Here is a 16118-nt window from a genome sequence, read left to right as displayed (position 1 = left end):
TGAGCGACCAAGAAGTATTGAGAAGCCAAGTGGATTGAAGAGCACTGTGAAAAGAGACCTTTTATAGCGTTTCTGAGCCCAGTTTTTTGCAAAGCAGGCTCTGGACAGACAGTGCGAGGACATTGTATGTAGCAACCTGAACTTGCTCCACCTCCTTAAATTCCCCGTTTGAATCATCTTCTTTGCTGGAAAATTCCCAACCTTCTCCCATTTCAGAGCCAAGCAGTTTCCTCCTTCCCCCCCAACTCCTTTCTGAAAGACGAGGAAATGAAACTAGAGTTGGGAAACAGCATTCGCTGAAACAAACAGCTCAGTGCTTTGTTTTCATAGTGTTTTGGTCCGGTCTTATTTAAATAAATCCTGGAATTCATGGATTTGCTTCAATCTTTGCATTCCTTTCAAATGTTTGAGACAGAACTTCACCTGGTTACAGAGGTGCATGACTGAAATGACAGCAAGACAGATTCAATGGATTTCATTGGAACCGGGCCAAGTTCAAGGGTCCAGGCCAGCGAGACGGCCTTTGGAAACTGCCCCAGTAATCTTAGTTTTGAGGCCTCCGAACCCAGCCCAGTCCTCTCCACTCCGTTGGCCAGGCTAGATTAAGATTCACCACAGACTCCTGCTGCTGTGAAGTTTGGGTGCTTATGTTCTGACATTGGCTCTTCACAGAGTGGAACCGTCTCACCATGTCCTGCTGCAACGAGCACAATATTTCTGCCCCTGAAATAGATTAATAGATTCATGGACTTTAAGGCCAAAAGGGACCATTATGATCATCTAGTCTGACCTCCTGCATAAGACAGGCCAGAGAATTTCACCCTGTTGTGCCTGTATTGAGCCCAACAACTTGTCTTTGTCTGAAGCATCTGTCCCAGCAAGGCATGCTGGCTGGATTTGAAGACAAAAGGAGATGAGGAATCCATCACTTCCCACAGCAGTTTGTTCCAATGGTTAATCTCTCTCTCTGCTAAACAATGGTGTCTATTTCTCATTTGAATTGGTCTGGTTATACCATCCAGCCATTGGTTCTTGTTCTGCCTTTCTCTGTTCGGCTAAAGAGCTTGTTAGTACCTGGTGTTTCCTCCCCAAAAGGTCCTTCGACACTATAAAATGTGTGACTTCAATTTCCTGGCAAGTAGGGCTGGAAGGGATTGGCGAGAGCTGTGAAAAGCAGGACTGAACTGTGTCATTCAAGAAAGATGGGGACCTTCCCTCACTGATAGGGGCAACAAGCCACAGTGCTTCAAACTGCCACTGATGACGCATTGCTGTCCTGGTTATCTTCTGGTTTGAGCGCCATTGATTTCTGGATGCCTGTGAAACTGGTCGGGGTGAAGAATGAAGAAAACCCACTCAAGTCCATTTCTCAGCCTGAAGCACTTATTGCTCTATGTATTGTCACAACGCCTAGGAGCCCAGCCATGGGCTGGTATCCTGTGGTTGTAGGTGCTGTACAAATAGAGAGGAAAAAGAGATCCCCTGCCAACAGCTTAGTACCACTGAGTCGTAGCAGAATTCAAGGATTTCAATGTGGTTTTGCCCAGGCAAAAGTGGGGAGAAGAAAAGTGTCCAGGAAACGGAACAATCATTTGTCAGAAATTTGTTGAAATAGATTTTTTAAAGGAAAAAAATCCTTTCTTTGGGTTCATAATATATTGCCATTGACTTGCAAGGACCGTGGCGAAGGCCTATTCTGAAGGTGAGGTAATGTTGAACTTTACCACTCCGCCAGTCACACATTACTCACCATTGTGACCTATTTGATGTATCCTTAGTGTGCAGGCTGAGTGTACATCACCGAGATGGGAAGAGATACGTATTTAGGTGTGTTCGTAACATTGATCCCAAATCATCTTCGAATTAAATCTTTTCCTCGAATGATGAATGAGTACAAGATGTGATGCCTCTTTGTGTTCTTCCCATCAATACAATGAGGCAATAATTCGGAAGAAGAATAACAAGGTGGTGAAAGTTTTTAATGTATTTCAGTTGGGAATTGAGACTCGGTACCCTGAAACTGAACCTAGATGAGTCAGGAAGTTCATGTTCCTATCTATCTATCTATCTATCTATCTATCTATCTATCTATCTATCTATCTATCTATCTATCTATCTATCTATCTATCTATCTCCATGATTATTACAGGGAAGTGAAAAGATCTGACGCTATTTCGGTGATTCTTCCATAAAGTTAGGTCCATTTCCTGCTGAAGGATTCAGCACTTTGGGATCCATCAGTGAACTTCTATTGTCCCGACTGAAAGATTAATAGGACTGGTTAAAATAAGAGGCCTGGTTTTCAGAGGTGTGGCGCTCTGATTCCCGTGGGAGTTATGGGTGCTCCCTGCTCCTTTGGGAAGTTAGGATGTGACTGATACGGCTTAAGCAGAGGAGAGCTTGATTTAGTGGATATGGATTGGGGCTGGGCGACAGGGCAATGCTGGTTTGTCATTATCAGCAGCCCTTCCCCAACCCTATGGAAACCATGTCCAATGGTTCCTGGTGGGGGTGCACAGGTGTAACTGAGGGCAGAATTTGGTTCTTAAGGTTGCATACAAAGGGTGCGGGATGGAGGACAGTACAAACGTGGCTTCCTATTCTCTTTTTCCAAATAGCAGCTCAGAACTTTTCAGTCAGAACATTTTTTTGACCAAAAATACTTTTTTGATTGGGGAGGCAGAAATTGTTCCCCAAATCCTGTTTTTTCCTTGATAAAGCAAAAACCTAGAAAACTACAAAAATTTCAAAAGCCCAGACCACATTTTAGACTGGATGTTTTTGTTTTATTCAATTAAGACCCAAAACACTTCATACAAAATATTTGATGAAAAGGGAGAAAAAAAATGTTGATTGAATTGTTTTGGAGGGAAAAATTCGATTCACCTTTCCTATGGGGAAGGGGGACTCGTTACCCCGTAGAGCTATTTAGAGCAGTATAAGGGACTGTCCTACCTTAAAGTGGCTGCTCCCAGCCCTTATGGATCACCTTGATTAAAACCCATTCCCCCTTCCCCTCTCTTGCTCCCTGTTTTCAAGGAAGAGGTGGCAGAGAGCACAGGATGTTGGGGGAATTCACCGGAAGACATTTATAGGTATAAGGGAGTCTGAGGCAATGGTGAATCCTGCCCATGGTATGTGTCTTTAGCACCATACGGATGCCATCTTAATGGAGCTGTGCTGATTTATGCCAGCTCAGGATCTGGCGCAGGGAGTGTACATCACAAGAGTAGGAACTTCTGAGGTTTACACAAACCTATGAAGTATTGTGAGGATTGGAGAAGATCTGATCAGACCTGCTCTCCAGGCTCAGCAAGGATTCAATGGGAGGGGCGCCCAGCAATTGCTATTGCACAAGGCACTAGAGGGATTATCCTGCAGGCCGGTGTGCGGAGTCTGAGCCCTGATCTTCTCTGATCAAGTTTTTAGAAGCAACAGGTCCCTGTGATCCTAGAACTTGACCTTCCTGTGTCTCTCAGTGATGCACCCTTGTAAAATGTGGGTTGCTTCTCCATCTAGTGGCTAGATCACAGAACATGGAATTTTAATCTGGTATGCTAGCCTACTAGTGCTTCCAGCTGCTGGAGCTGCTCTTTAGCTTCACTGCTCAAGGTCTGTGATGTGGGGCCAGCGTTGCTAGGTCCAAAACCTACTGATGACCTGTTGCGGAAATTGTTAGACCAGCCCACGCCCCCACTGCCAGATGTCCCAGCCAGCTTCCTGGTTTCACACTCTGTGCCCTCCAAGATTCTGATCCCCTTTCCTCCCCCTTTCCTATCTCTCCCATCCTCATATGGTGCTTTCTCCTGGCAACCCCCACAGAAATTACACAGCCTACTCTCCTTGCTCCTCACACTGGGTTGCCAACTTTCGAATCACACAAAGCGGAATACCCCTGCCCCGCCCCTTCCCTGAGCCCCCGCCCCGCCCCACCTTTTCTATGTGGCCCTGCTCACTGCTCGCCCATCCTCCCTCCCTCAATCGCTCACTCTCCCCAACCCTCACTCACTTTCACCGGGCTGCAGTGGGGGTTTCGGATTCTGGAGTGGGGTGAGGGCTCCGGCTGGGGTGTGGGGTGGGTGCCAGGGAGGAGGGGTTCTGGTGCAGAGGAGGCTCAGGGATGGGCAAGGGGGTTGGGTGTGGCTGTCTGTGTGGTGTGGGGGCTCTGGGAAGGATTTGGGGCATGTGCGTGGATTCCAGGTTGGGGCAGGAGGTTGGGGTGTGGGAGAGGGTGTGGGGCCCCTAGGCCGGCTGCGCCGCCCACCGGACATTTAAGGGCCCGGTTGGCAGGGCCAGCCAGAGCCGCCAGGGTCCCTTTGCGACCGGGCATTCCTGGCATTCCTCACAAGCCCCATGCCTGACACCTCTCTACACACACTCAGCTCAACCTCTCTTTGAATCCACAGTCCCCAAGCAGAGCTGAGTGGTGACAGACTGTGCTGGGTGCCAGGGACATGAAATGTGTATGGTTCAGAGAGGACCAGGCAAGAGCAAGAGCTGCCTCCAGATTAAAAGAAGGTGGAAGGAAATTTGTAGCTGATCCAAACCTCCTGCTCTGCTCTTTGGCTCAAACTGATCCTTCTTCCTTCTTCTGGTTGTGTTTCAGTCCCAAGAAATCCATAAGAATTCATTCATGAAAGCAAAGAATCCAGTTCTTTATTGAATTCTTTTTTCCAATTTGAATTACGTAGATCAGGTGTTACAACTCACACACAGCATTTCCTCAAATAACGTCATGTCTCTTGTTAAAATAATTAGAATTATCGAAATAATTATTAAAAATAGTGATGCAACCAAGCAATTGAAGAGTCTGTGCATGGAGGAGGTTTGGATTGTGAAAATCCACAACCACATAGCTCTGAGGTGTCTCATTTCCGGACACCAAGCCACAGGAACCATATAAAAAGGCTCACACCTGAATGATCCTCAATCGACTAGGCTTCTTCACTTGCTCCCATCGGTGAATTGGGTAAGTCTCCTTCTGATTATTGGGAGCTAACTTTATGGCTGGGATTTCATTTTTTGGTTTCTTCTTCCAAAAGATATTACTGCTCACAAGAGGGCTTTCTTTAAGTATCTTGACTTTAATTCACTCATCCCACTGAAGGGCTTCAGGATGGGATTTCAGTCTATCCTCCCCCATGTTTGTTCTTTCTGAAGTGGTTTGCAATGGCAATGCTCTCTCTGGAGAAGTGTTCCCAAGGGCACCAGCCTCTGATTCTGCTGAATGCTCTGGTGCATGATGGTAATAAGAAAATACAGTTGTTTGTCTTGATTTTGCAAACTCTGAAAACTCCTTTTTCTTTCAGTTTTGCCCACATCCCAGGAAGATGTCTTACCAGCAGCAATGCAAACAGCCCTGCCTGCCCCCTCCATGCTGTGTGAAGCAGGTCAAGACTAAATGTGTGGATCCCTGTCCGTGCCCTCCTAAGTGCGTGGATCTGTGCCCCCCTAAGTGCGTGGATCCGTGCCCTCCTAAGTGCGTGGATCAATGGCCATGTCCTCCTAAGTGCGTGGATCCGTGCCCTCCTAAGTGCGTGGATCAATGGCCATGTCCTCCTAAGTGCGTGGATCCCTGTCCGTGCCCTCCTAAGTGCGTGGATCAATGGCCATGTCCTCCTAAGTGCGTGGATCCCTGTCCGTGCCCTCCTAAGTGCGTGGATCCGTGCCCTCCATGCCCACCTCTGCAGCACTGCTGCAAAGAAAAGAAGTTCTGTTAGGGCCCACGGAACCACCAACGTCTACGGAATGAAAATGAATTGCAGCCCCTTGCGCAGTAGCTCTCTCCTGACTCCACTTGTCTGGCATTCCCCTTGCAGTGTGACGTGTTTCTGGGAATGTTTCCAATCTCTGTCCTCACTTTGCAGACTCTTTCTGCTCACAGTATCAAGGCCTTCCCTTGGAATGTGTAATTGACCGACTGTGTTCCCGTGAGATATTGCGTATGGGCGGGAGAGAGACCCTGTGTCACTTGTGCTGTAGAGTGATTGTTGTTGGGAAATTTCTCCATCTTGTCATGTAGATGTGCAGTAATAAAAGCTACGATCCACGGCATTGTCTGCCTCCTGGTGCTTCATTCTCTTGAGCAGTCACAGGCTCTCAGACCACGTTTTCCTTCCTTTTATTTCCTTTTCAAAAGACCCTTCCCTTCGAGAGTAGAGGAACGCAATGTGTTTAGCTAGCACGGATGTTCTGATGATGCGCATAAAGAGGAACGTGGTGGGAACATGTGAGGTTGAGAGCTGTGGTGACATGCTCAGTGAGTGAGGAAGGGAAGGGGCCCAGTCTCCCCCTCCCCCTTCGCCAGGGGCTGAACCTGGTTCCTCACTCCCCCGAATCCCAGCCTGTCATGCCCTCTCGCTGCCTCCTCCCGCTCTTCCGCCACTTCTGGGTAGGCTTGCCAAGCCTCCAGGATTGTCCTGGAGTCTCCAGGAATTAAAGATGATGTCATATGATGAAACCTCAAAGAATACGTCCAACCAAAACTGTCAACCCTCCTTCTGGGCCTGCTCTGGAAGGAGAGATGGCGGTTCAGGGAGGACCTACTGGAGGGGAACCCCATACGTGCGCCTCTTGGAATGCAACAGGCGTGCTCTGCCTCTGCAGGAAGGAACTGAAACCACCGAACAGAAGCCTGTATTCCTTGCTCTGTGCACCCACCCTCTGCTGCCTCCTATCTCAGTGCTGTAGCGCAAAAATTCCCCCATTGGCAGCCTGGCGTGCTGGAGGCTCTAGTCCAGGAGACCCCTGAATGGACCCTGCAGTATATCTGCCACACAATGCAATTCCGACGTCATTGGTAGCAATTTGGTCGCAGTAGCCCCCAATGACTTGTTGCCTTTGCTCCTGCAGGTAGAAATGGCAGGGGGAAAATGATGTCTTTCAGCATCATTTGTGGCTTCCCATAGCTTTAGTTTGGTTTTTAAAAGACTGTAAATCTTAGATGAAAATGCAGTAAAATCTCAACCACCCCACCATCTTCCTTAGCTATCTATAAATAAAAAATTTAAGAACACTTATCATTTATTTTATTTAAAAGATTGTGAATGCAGGTGCCGCTAAATGAAGCTATGCAAAGACCTAGGCCAAAATTTGGTGCCCTGTTTTGACATAACAAAGGGCTGAGACAACAGGAGAAATATGAAATCTGAAGCCCATGGTTATCCCATATGCAGATCTAGCGTGACCATTATCACTCGCAGGTCTCTGTGTTTCGTTCTCATCCTCCCCCATCCGTGGAAAAACTCCAGTATAAAAATATTGAAAATTAGGAATAATGCACATTGCTTAAAAACACCTCTTCTGTGAATTTGCATTTCATAAGATGCTCTTAGTTAAGAAAGAACCAATGTAAATAGCAAACACCCCGTGCTTAGCTGACACAGATAAGATATAGTCAGAGGACTGAAGAGGGAAAGGTTTTAGCTCTAGCATGGGTGGGAGAGATTATTCCCAATGTGCCACTGCAGGCCGTATAGATTGGCCTTGCATGGGCATGCCAGAAAAGGGGACAGAGGTGGGAGGGGGTGGAACCAGCAATTGCTATTCCGCAAGCCACTAGGGGGATTATTCTGGAGTCCGCTGTGCAGGATCTCAGCCCTGGTGTTCTCTGATGAAGTTATTGGAAGCAACTGGTTCCTGTGAGCCTACAACTCGACCTTCCTGGATCTCCCAATGATGCAGCCTTGTAAAATGTGGGTTGCGCCTCCCTCTGCTGGCTAGCTCACATATGGGGCCTTTGTTTTCAGTTTGTATTTTATTTAATTTGTCCCAGGAACTTATTAGTGTTTATTTCCACCACAACAAAAGCAGGTGAAAATCAGTGCAAAAACTATTCATATTTTTTCTGGGTAAATATTGAGGTTTATTTGATTGGACAGAAAGACGGGGGGGGGGAAGTATTCAGTAGATTAATGCTTTGAATTCCATTCATCAATGTGGTTTGCTGCAGAACTAAAACAGAACACAATGCCACCTGTGAGTTTAAGAAAATATAGAATATCTCTCTCACCCCCAAATCAAATTTTTCATTTGAATAAAGAGCTTACAGTTGTAGACGTAGAACTATGAGCCTGTAAATATTTACATTTAATAATTGGGCCACACCATTTGCATATGCTCAACTTCATCCTTTTCTCCTGTTTTTGTTTTTGTTTTAACTTTCAAATGTGTCCTCCTTGTGTTCTGAAATGTATTCTGATACAGACTTTCATATTCTTCCTATTTTAGTGTGTCAGAGCTTTAAACTGTTATTTGCTAACCGTTTGAAATGTGTATGTGGTGAGCGTGAGATTCACCAGTACGTTCGTTGCGCACACACTTCAGAGCTTGTGTGTGTATCTGTTTGTTTATTGTGTGTATCTTCTAGATTTATTCATAGCCTTACTTCATAAAGAAGCCGCTTGGCATGTCCACACAGACTAATGTATTATCGTAATGCAGTTGTCTCGTGCAATGTATTGTATTTTCCTAATAAAACAAGTTATTTTTTCTATATTTGAATAATACAAAAGAAGGGTGAAAATCAGAAAAAAATGAATAGTACTTTTTGTAAACCCCGGGAATTTTTCAGTAAAAATGGGTTTGAACTGAAAACGTAGGGGCTTAATCACATAACATGGAATTTCAACATGTTATGCTAGCCTACTAATGCTTCTGGCTGCCGGAGTTGCTCTTTAGCTCCAATACTCAAGGTCTGTGATGTGAGGTCAGCGTTGCTAGGTCCAAACAGATCCGGACCCAGAACTGATCTCTGCGGGACCCCACTCCTTATGCCTTTCCAGCATGACTGTGAACCACTGATAACTACTCTCTGGGAACAGTTTTCCATCCAGTTATGCACCCATCTTATAGTAGCTCCATCTAGGTTGTATTTCCCTAGTTGGTTTCTGAGAAGGTCATGCAAGAAAGTATCAAACGCCTTACTAAAGTCAAGATATACCACATCCACTGCTTCCCCCTATCCACAAGGCTTGTTACCCTGTCAAAGAAAGCTATCAGGTTAGTTTGACATGATTTGTTTTTGACAAATCCATGCTGACTGTTACTTATCACTTTATTATCTTCTGGATGTTTGCGAATTGATTTCTTAATTTTTTACTCCATTATCTTTCCGATTATCTCCAATATCTTTCTGGTTCTTTCTCCTTGCAATCCTCACAGAAATTATGCAGCCGACTAATTAATTAATTTATAAATTAATTTATGCTTGTGCTTCAGGCTAAGAACACGCTTCAATGATTTTCTAGACAGGGCCTTAATCCTCTAACTCAAGTTGCAGAGGTCTGTGTTTCAGTGCTGAATGCCCTGGGTCCAAACCCTGCAGAAGATTCTTAAGCACTGACCTGGATATAGTTAATTCCAATCATCAACGCTGGCAATATAATCCAGAAATGCCATCCTTAAACAGGACAGTCGTGTTGTCATAAATAGATCTCTGCAAAACAAAGGAAAAAGATAATGACCACTACAAAGGACTGAGCGACCAAGAAGTATTGAGAAGCCAAGTGGATTGAAGAGCACTGTGAAAAGAGACCTTTTATAGCGTTTCTGAGCCCAGTTTTTTGCAAAGCAGGCTCTGGACAGACAGTGCGAGGACATTGTATGTAGCAACCTGAACTTGCTCCACCTCCTTAAATTCCCCGTTTGAATCATCTTCTTTGCTGGAAAATTCCCAACCTTCTCCCATTTCAGAGCCAAGCAGTTTCCTCCTTCCCCCCCAACTCCTTTCTGAAAGACGAGGAAATGAAACTAGAGTTGGGAAACAGCATTCGCTGAAACAAACAGCTCAGTGCTTTGTTTTCATAGTGTTTTGGTCCGGTCTTATTTAAATAAATCCTGGAATTCATGGATTTGCTTCAATCTTTGCATTCCTTTCAAATGTTTGAGACAGAACTTCACCTGGTTACAGAGGTGCATGACTGAAATGACAGCAAGACAGATTCAATGGATTTCATTGGAACCGGGCCAAGTTCAAGGGTCCAGGCCAGCGAGACGGCCTTTGGAAACTGCCCCAGTAATCTTAGTTTTGAGGCCTCCGAACCCAGCCCAGTCCTCTCCACTCCGTTGGCCAGGCTAGATTAAGATTCACCACAGACTCCTGCTGCTGTGAAGTTTGGGTGCTTATGTTCTGACATTGGCTCTTCACAGAGTGGAACCGTCTCACCATGTCCTGCTGCAACGAGCACAATATTTCTGCCCCTGAAATAGATTAATAGATTCATGGACTTTAAGGCCAAAAGGGACCATTATGATCATCTAGTCTGACCTCCTGCATAAGACAGGCCAGAGAATTTCACCCTGTTGTGCCTGTATTGAGCCCAACAACTTGTCTTTGTCTGAAGCATCTGTCCCAGCAAGGCATGCTGGCTGGATTTGAAGACAAAAGGAGATGAGGAATCCATCACTTCCCACAGCAGTTTGTTCCAATGGTTAATCTCTCTCTCTGCTAAACAATGGTGTCTATTTCTCATTTGAATTGGTCTGGTTATACCATCCAGCCATTGGTTCTTGTTCTGCCTTTCTCTGTTCGGCTAAAGAGCTTGTTAGTACCTGGTGTTTCCTCCCCAAAAGGTCCTTCGACACTATAAAATGTGTGACTTCAATTTCCTGGCAAGTAGGGCTGGAAGGGATTGGCGAGAGCTGTGAAAAGCAGGACTGAACTGTGTCATTCAAGAAAGATGGGGACCTTCCCTCACTGATAGGGGCAACAAGCCACAGTGCTTCAAACTGCCACTGATGACGCATTGCTGTCCTGGTTATCTTCTGGTTTGAGCGCCATTGATTTCTGGATGCCTGTGAAACTGGTCGGGGTGAAGAATGAAGAAAACCCACTCAAGTCCATTTCTCAGCCTGAAGCACTTATTGCTCTATGTATTGTCACAACGCCTAGGAGCCCAGCCATGGGCTGGTATCCTGTGGTTGTAGGTGCTGTACAAATAGAGAGGAAAAAGAGATCCCCTGCCAACAGCTTAGTACCACTGAGTCGTAGCAGAATTCAAGGATTTCAATGTGGTTTTGCCCAGGCAAAAGTGGGGAGAAGAAAAGTGTCCAGGAAACGGAACAATCATTTGTCAGAAATTTGTTGAAATAGATTTTTTAAAGGAAAAAAATCCTTTCTTTGGGTTCATAATATATTGCCATTGACTTGCAAGGACCGTGGCGAAGGCCTATTCTGAAGGTGAGGTAATGTTGAACTTTACCACTCCGCCAGTCACACATTACTCACCATTGTGACCTATTTGATGTATCCTTAGTGTGCAGGCTGAGTGTACATCACCGAGATGGGAAGAGATACGTATTTAGGTGTGTTCGTAACATTGATCCCAAATCATCTTCGAATTAAATCTTTTCCTCGAATGATGAATGAGTACAAGATGTGATGCCTCTTTGTGTTCTTCCCATCAATACAATGAGGCAATAATTCGGAAGAAGAATAACAAGGTGGTGAAAGTTTTTAATGTATTTCAGTTGGGAATTGAGACTCGGTACCCTGAAACTGAACCTAGATGAGTCAGGAAGTTCATGTTCCTATCTATCTATCTATCTATCTATCTATCTATCTATCTATCTATCTATCTATCTATCTATCTATCTATCTATCTCCATGATTATTACAGGGAAGTGAAAAGATCTGACGCTATTTCGGTGATTCTTCCATAAAGTTAGGTCCATTTCCTGCTGAAGGATTCAGCACTTTGGGATCCATCAGTGAACTTCTATTGTCCCGACTGAAAGATTAATAGGACTGGTTAAAATAAGAGGCCTGGTTTTCAGAGGTGTGGCGCTCTGATTCCCGTGGGAGTTATGGGTGCTCCCTGCTCCTTTGGGAAGTTAGGATGTGACTGATACGGCTTAAGCAGAGGAGAGCTTGATTTAGTGGATATGGATTGGGGCTGGGCGACAGGGCAATGCTGGTTTGTCATTATCAGCAGCCCTTCCCCAACCCTATGGAAACCATGTCCAATGGTTCCTGGTGGGGGTGCACAGGTGTAACTGAGGGCAGAATTTGGTTCTTAAGGTTGCATACAAAGGGTGCGGGATGGAGGACAGTACAAACGTGGCTTCCTATTCTCTTTTTCCAAATAGCAGCTCAGAACTTTTCAGTCAGAACATTTTTTTGACCAAAAATACTTTTTTGATTGGGGAGGCAGAAATTGTTCCCCAAATCCTGTTTTTTCCTTGATAAAGCAAAAACCTAGAAAACTACAAAAATTTCAAAAGCCCAGACCACATTTTAGACTGGATGTTTTTGTTTTATTCAATTAAGACCCAAAACACTTCATACAAAATATTTGATGAAAAGGGAGAAAAAAAATGTTGATTGAATTGTTTTGGAGGGAAAAATTCGATTCACCTTTCCTATGGGGAAGGGGGACTCGTTACCCCGTAGAGCTATTTAGAGCAGTATAAGGGACTGTCCTACCTTAAAGTGGCTGCTCCCAGCCCTTATGGATCACCTTGATTAAAACCCATTCCCCCTTCCCCTCTCTTGCTCCCTGTTTTCAAGGAAGAGGTGGCAGAGAGCACAGGATGTTGGGGGAATTCACCGGAAGACATTTATAGGTATAAGGGAGTCTGAGGCAATGGTGAATCCTGCCCATGGTATGTGTCTTTAGCACCATACGGATGCCATCTTAATGGAGCTGTGCTGATTTATGCCAGCTCAGGATCTGGCGCAGGGAGTGTACATCACAAGAGTAGGAACTTCTGAGGTTTACACAAACCTATGAAGTATTGTGAGGATTGGAGAAGATCTGATCAGACCTGCTCTCCAGGCTCAGCAAGGATTCAATGGGAGGGGCGCCCAGCAATTGCTATTGCACAAGGCACTAGAGGGATTATCCTGCAGGCCGGTGTGCGGAGTCTGAGCCCTGATCTTCTCTGATCAAGTTTTTAGAAGCAACAGGTCCCTGTGATCCTAGAACTTGACCTTCCTGTGTCTCTCAGTGATGCACCCTTGTAAAATGTGGGTTGCTTCTCCATCTAGTGGCTAGATCACAGAACATGGAATTTTAATCTGGTATGCTAGCCTACTAGTGCTTCCAGCTGCTGGAGCTGCTCTTTAGCTTCACTGCTCAAGGTCTGTGATGTGGGGCCAGCGTTGCTAGGTCCAAAACCTACTGATGACCTGTTGCGGAAATTGTTAGACCAGCCCACGCCCCCACTGCCAGATGTCCCAGCCAGCTTCCTGGTTTCACACTCTGTGCCCTCCAAGATTCTGATCCCCTTTCCTCCCCCTTTCCTATCTCTCCCATCCTCATATGGTGCTTTCTCCTGGCAACCCCCACAGAAATTACACAGCCTACTCTCCTTGCTCCTCACACTGGGTTGCCAACTTTCGAATCACACAAAGCGGAATACCCCTGCCCCGCCCCTTCCCTGAGCCCCCGCCCCGCCCCACCTTTTCTATGTGGCCCTGCTCACTGCTCGCCCATCCTCCCTCCCTCAATCGCTCACTCTCCCCAACCCTCACTCACTTTCACCGGGCTGCAGTGGGGGTTTCGGATTCTGGAGTGGGGTGAGGGCTCCGGCTGGGGTGTGGGGTGGGTGCCAGGGAGGAGGGGTTCTGGTGCAGAGGAGGCTCAGGGATGGGCAAGGGGGTTGGGTGTGGCTGTCTGTGTGGTGTGGGGGCTCTGGGAAGGATTTGGGGCATGTGCGTGGATTCCAGGTTGGGGCAGGAGGTTGGGGTGTGGGAGAGGGTGTGGGGCCCCTAGGCCGGCTGCGCCGCCCACCGGACATTTAAGGGCCCGGTTGGCAGGGCCAGCCAGAGCCGCCAGGGTCCCTTTGCGACCGGGCATTCCTGGCATTCCTCACAAGCCCCATGCCTGACACCTCTCTACACACACTCAGCTCAACCTCTCTTTGAATCCACAGTCCCCAAGCAGAGCTGAGTGGTGACAGACTGTGCTGGGTGCCAGGGACATGAAATGTGTATGGTTCAGAGAGGACCAGGCAAGAGCAAGAGCTGCCTCCAGATTAAAAGAAGGTGGAAGGAAATTTGTAGCTGATCCAAACCTCCTGCTCTGCTCTTTGGCTCAAACTGATCCTTCTTCCTTCTTCTGGTTGTGTTTCAGTCCCAAGAAATCCATAAGAATTCATTCATGAAAGCAAAGAATCCAGTTCTTTATTGAATTCTTTTTTCCAATTTGAATTACGTAGATCAGGTGTTACAACTCACACACAGCATTTCCTCAAATAACGTCATGTCTCTTGTTAAAATAATTAGAATTATCGAAATAATTATTAAAAATAGTGATGCAACCAAGCAATTGAAGAGTCTGTGCATGGAGGAGGTTTGGATTGTGAAAATCCACAACCACATAGCTCTGAGGTGTCTCATTTCCGGACACCAAGCCACAGGAACCATATAAAAAGGCTCACACCTGAATGATCCTCAATCGACTAGGCTTCTTCACTTGCTCCCATCGGTGAATTGGGTAAGTCTCCTTCTGATTATTGGGAGCTAACTTTATGGCTGGGATTTCATTTTTTGGTTTCTTCTTCCAAAAGATATTACTGCTCACAAGAGGGCTTTCTTTAAGTATCTTGACTTTAATTCACTCATCCCACTGAAGGGCTTCAGGATGGGATTTCAGTCTATCCTCCCCCATGTTTGTTCTTTCTGAAGTGGTTTGCAATGGCAATGCTCTCTCTGGAGAAGTGTTCCCAAGGGCACCAGCCTCTGATTCTGCTGAATGCTCTGGTGCATGATGGTAATAAGAAAATACAGTTGTTTGTCTTGATTTTGCAAACTCTGAAAACTCCTTTTTCTTTCAGTTTTGCCCACATCCCAGGAAGATGTCTTACCAGCAGCAATGCAAACAGCCCTGCCTGCCCCCTCCATGCTGTGTGAAGCAGGTCAAGACTAAATGTGTGGATCCCTGTCCGTGCCCTCCTAAGTGCGTGGATCTGTGCCCCCCTAAGTGCGTGGATCCGTGCCCTCCTAAGTGCGTGGATCAATGGCCATGTCCTCCTAAGTGCGTGGATCCGTGCCCTCCTAAGTGCGTGGATCAATGGCCATGTCCTCCTAAGTGCGTGGATCCCTGTCCGTGCCCTCCTAAGTGCGTGGATCAATGGCCATGTCCTCCTAAGTGCGTGGATCCCTGTCCGTGCCCTCCTAAGTGCGTGGATCCGTGCCCTCCATGCCCACCTCTGCAGCACTGCTGCAAAGAAAAGAAGTTCTGTTAGGGCCCACGGAACCACCAACGTCTACGGAATGAAAATGAATTGCAGCCCCTTGCGCAGTAGCTCTCTCCTGACTCCACTTGTCTGGCATTCCCCTTGCAGTGTGACGTGTTTCTGGGAATGTTTCCAATCTCTGTCCTCACTTTGCAGACTCTTTCTGCTCACAGTATCAAGGCCTTCCCTTGGAATGTGTAATTGACCGACTGTGTTCCCGTGAGATATTGCGTATGGGCGGGAGAGAGACCCTGTGTCACTTGTGCTGTAGAGTGATTGTTGTTGGGAAATTTCTCCATCTTGTCATGTAGATGTGCAGTAATAAAAGCTACGATCCACGGCATTGTCTGCCTCCTGGTGCTTCATTCTCTTGAGCAGTCACAGGCTCTCAGACCACGTTTTCCTTCCTTTTATTTCCTTTTCAAAAGACCCTTCCCTTCGAGAGTAGAGGAACGCAATGTGTTTAGCTAGCACGGATGTTCTGATGATGCGCATAAAGAGGAACGTGGTGGGAACATGTGAGGTTGAGAGCTGTGGTGACATGCTCAGTGAGTGAGGAAGGGAAGGGGCCCAGTCTCCCCCTCCCCCTTCGCCAGGGGCTGAACCTGGTTCCTCACTCCCCCGAATCCCAGCCTGTCATGCCCTCTCGCTGCCTCCTCCCGCTCTTCCGCCACTTCTGGGTAGGCTTGCCAAGCCTCCAGGATTGTCCTGGAGTCTCCAGGAATTAAAGATGATGTCATATGATGAAACCTCAAAGAATACGTCCAACCAAAACTGTCAACCCTCCTTCTGGGCCTGCTCTGGAAGGAGAGATGGCGGTTCAGGGAGGACCTACTGGAGGGGAACCCCATACGTGCGCCTCTTGGAATGCAACAGGCGTGCTCTGCCTCTGCAGGAAGGAACTGAAACCACCGAACAGAAGCCTGTATTCCTTGCTC

At 46.6% G+C, this 16118-nt stretch overlaps 2 long non-coding RNA genes across 2 annotated transcripts; both read left to right on the top strand.

Annotated features, from left to right (window-relative positions):
• The first annotated feature begins 4887 nt into the window (after positions 1-4887).
• LOC311512680 lies at positions 4888-6054 on the top strand. Its single transcript, XR_014709526.1, has 2 exons — positions 4888-4969; positions 5310-6054. It is a non-coding gene; the product is annotated as an uncharacterized lncRNA (long non-coding RNA).
• Positions 6055-14356: 8302 nt separating this feature from the next.
• LOC311512134 lies at positions 14357-15523 on the top strand. Its single transcript, XR_014709406.1, has 2 exons — positions 14357-14438; positions 14779-15523. It is a non-coding gene; the product is annotated as an uncharacterized lncRNA (long non-coding RNA).
• The last annotated feature ends 595 nt before the right edge of the window (positions 15524-16118 follow it).

The sequence above is a fragment of the Lepidochelys olivacea genome (assembly GCF_965140295.1).
Source record: "Lepidochelys olivacea isolate rLepOli2 genome assembly, chromosome: 24".
Taxonomy (NCBI): Eukaryota; Metazoa; Chordata; order Testudines; family Cheloniidae; genus Lepidochelys; species Lepidochelys olivacea.
The sequence above is the reverse complement of the archived record's forward strand: the minus strand, read 5'-3'. Positions and strand labels throughout refer to the sequence as shown.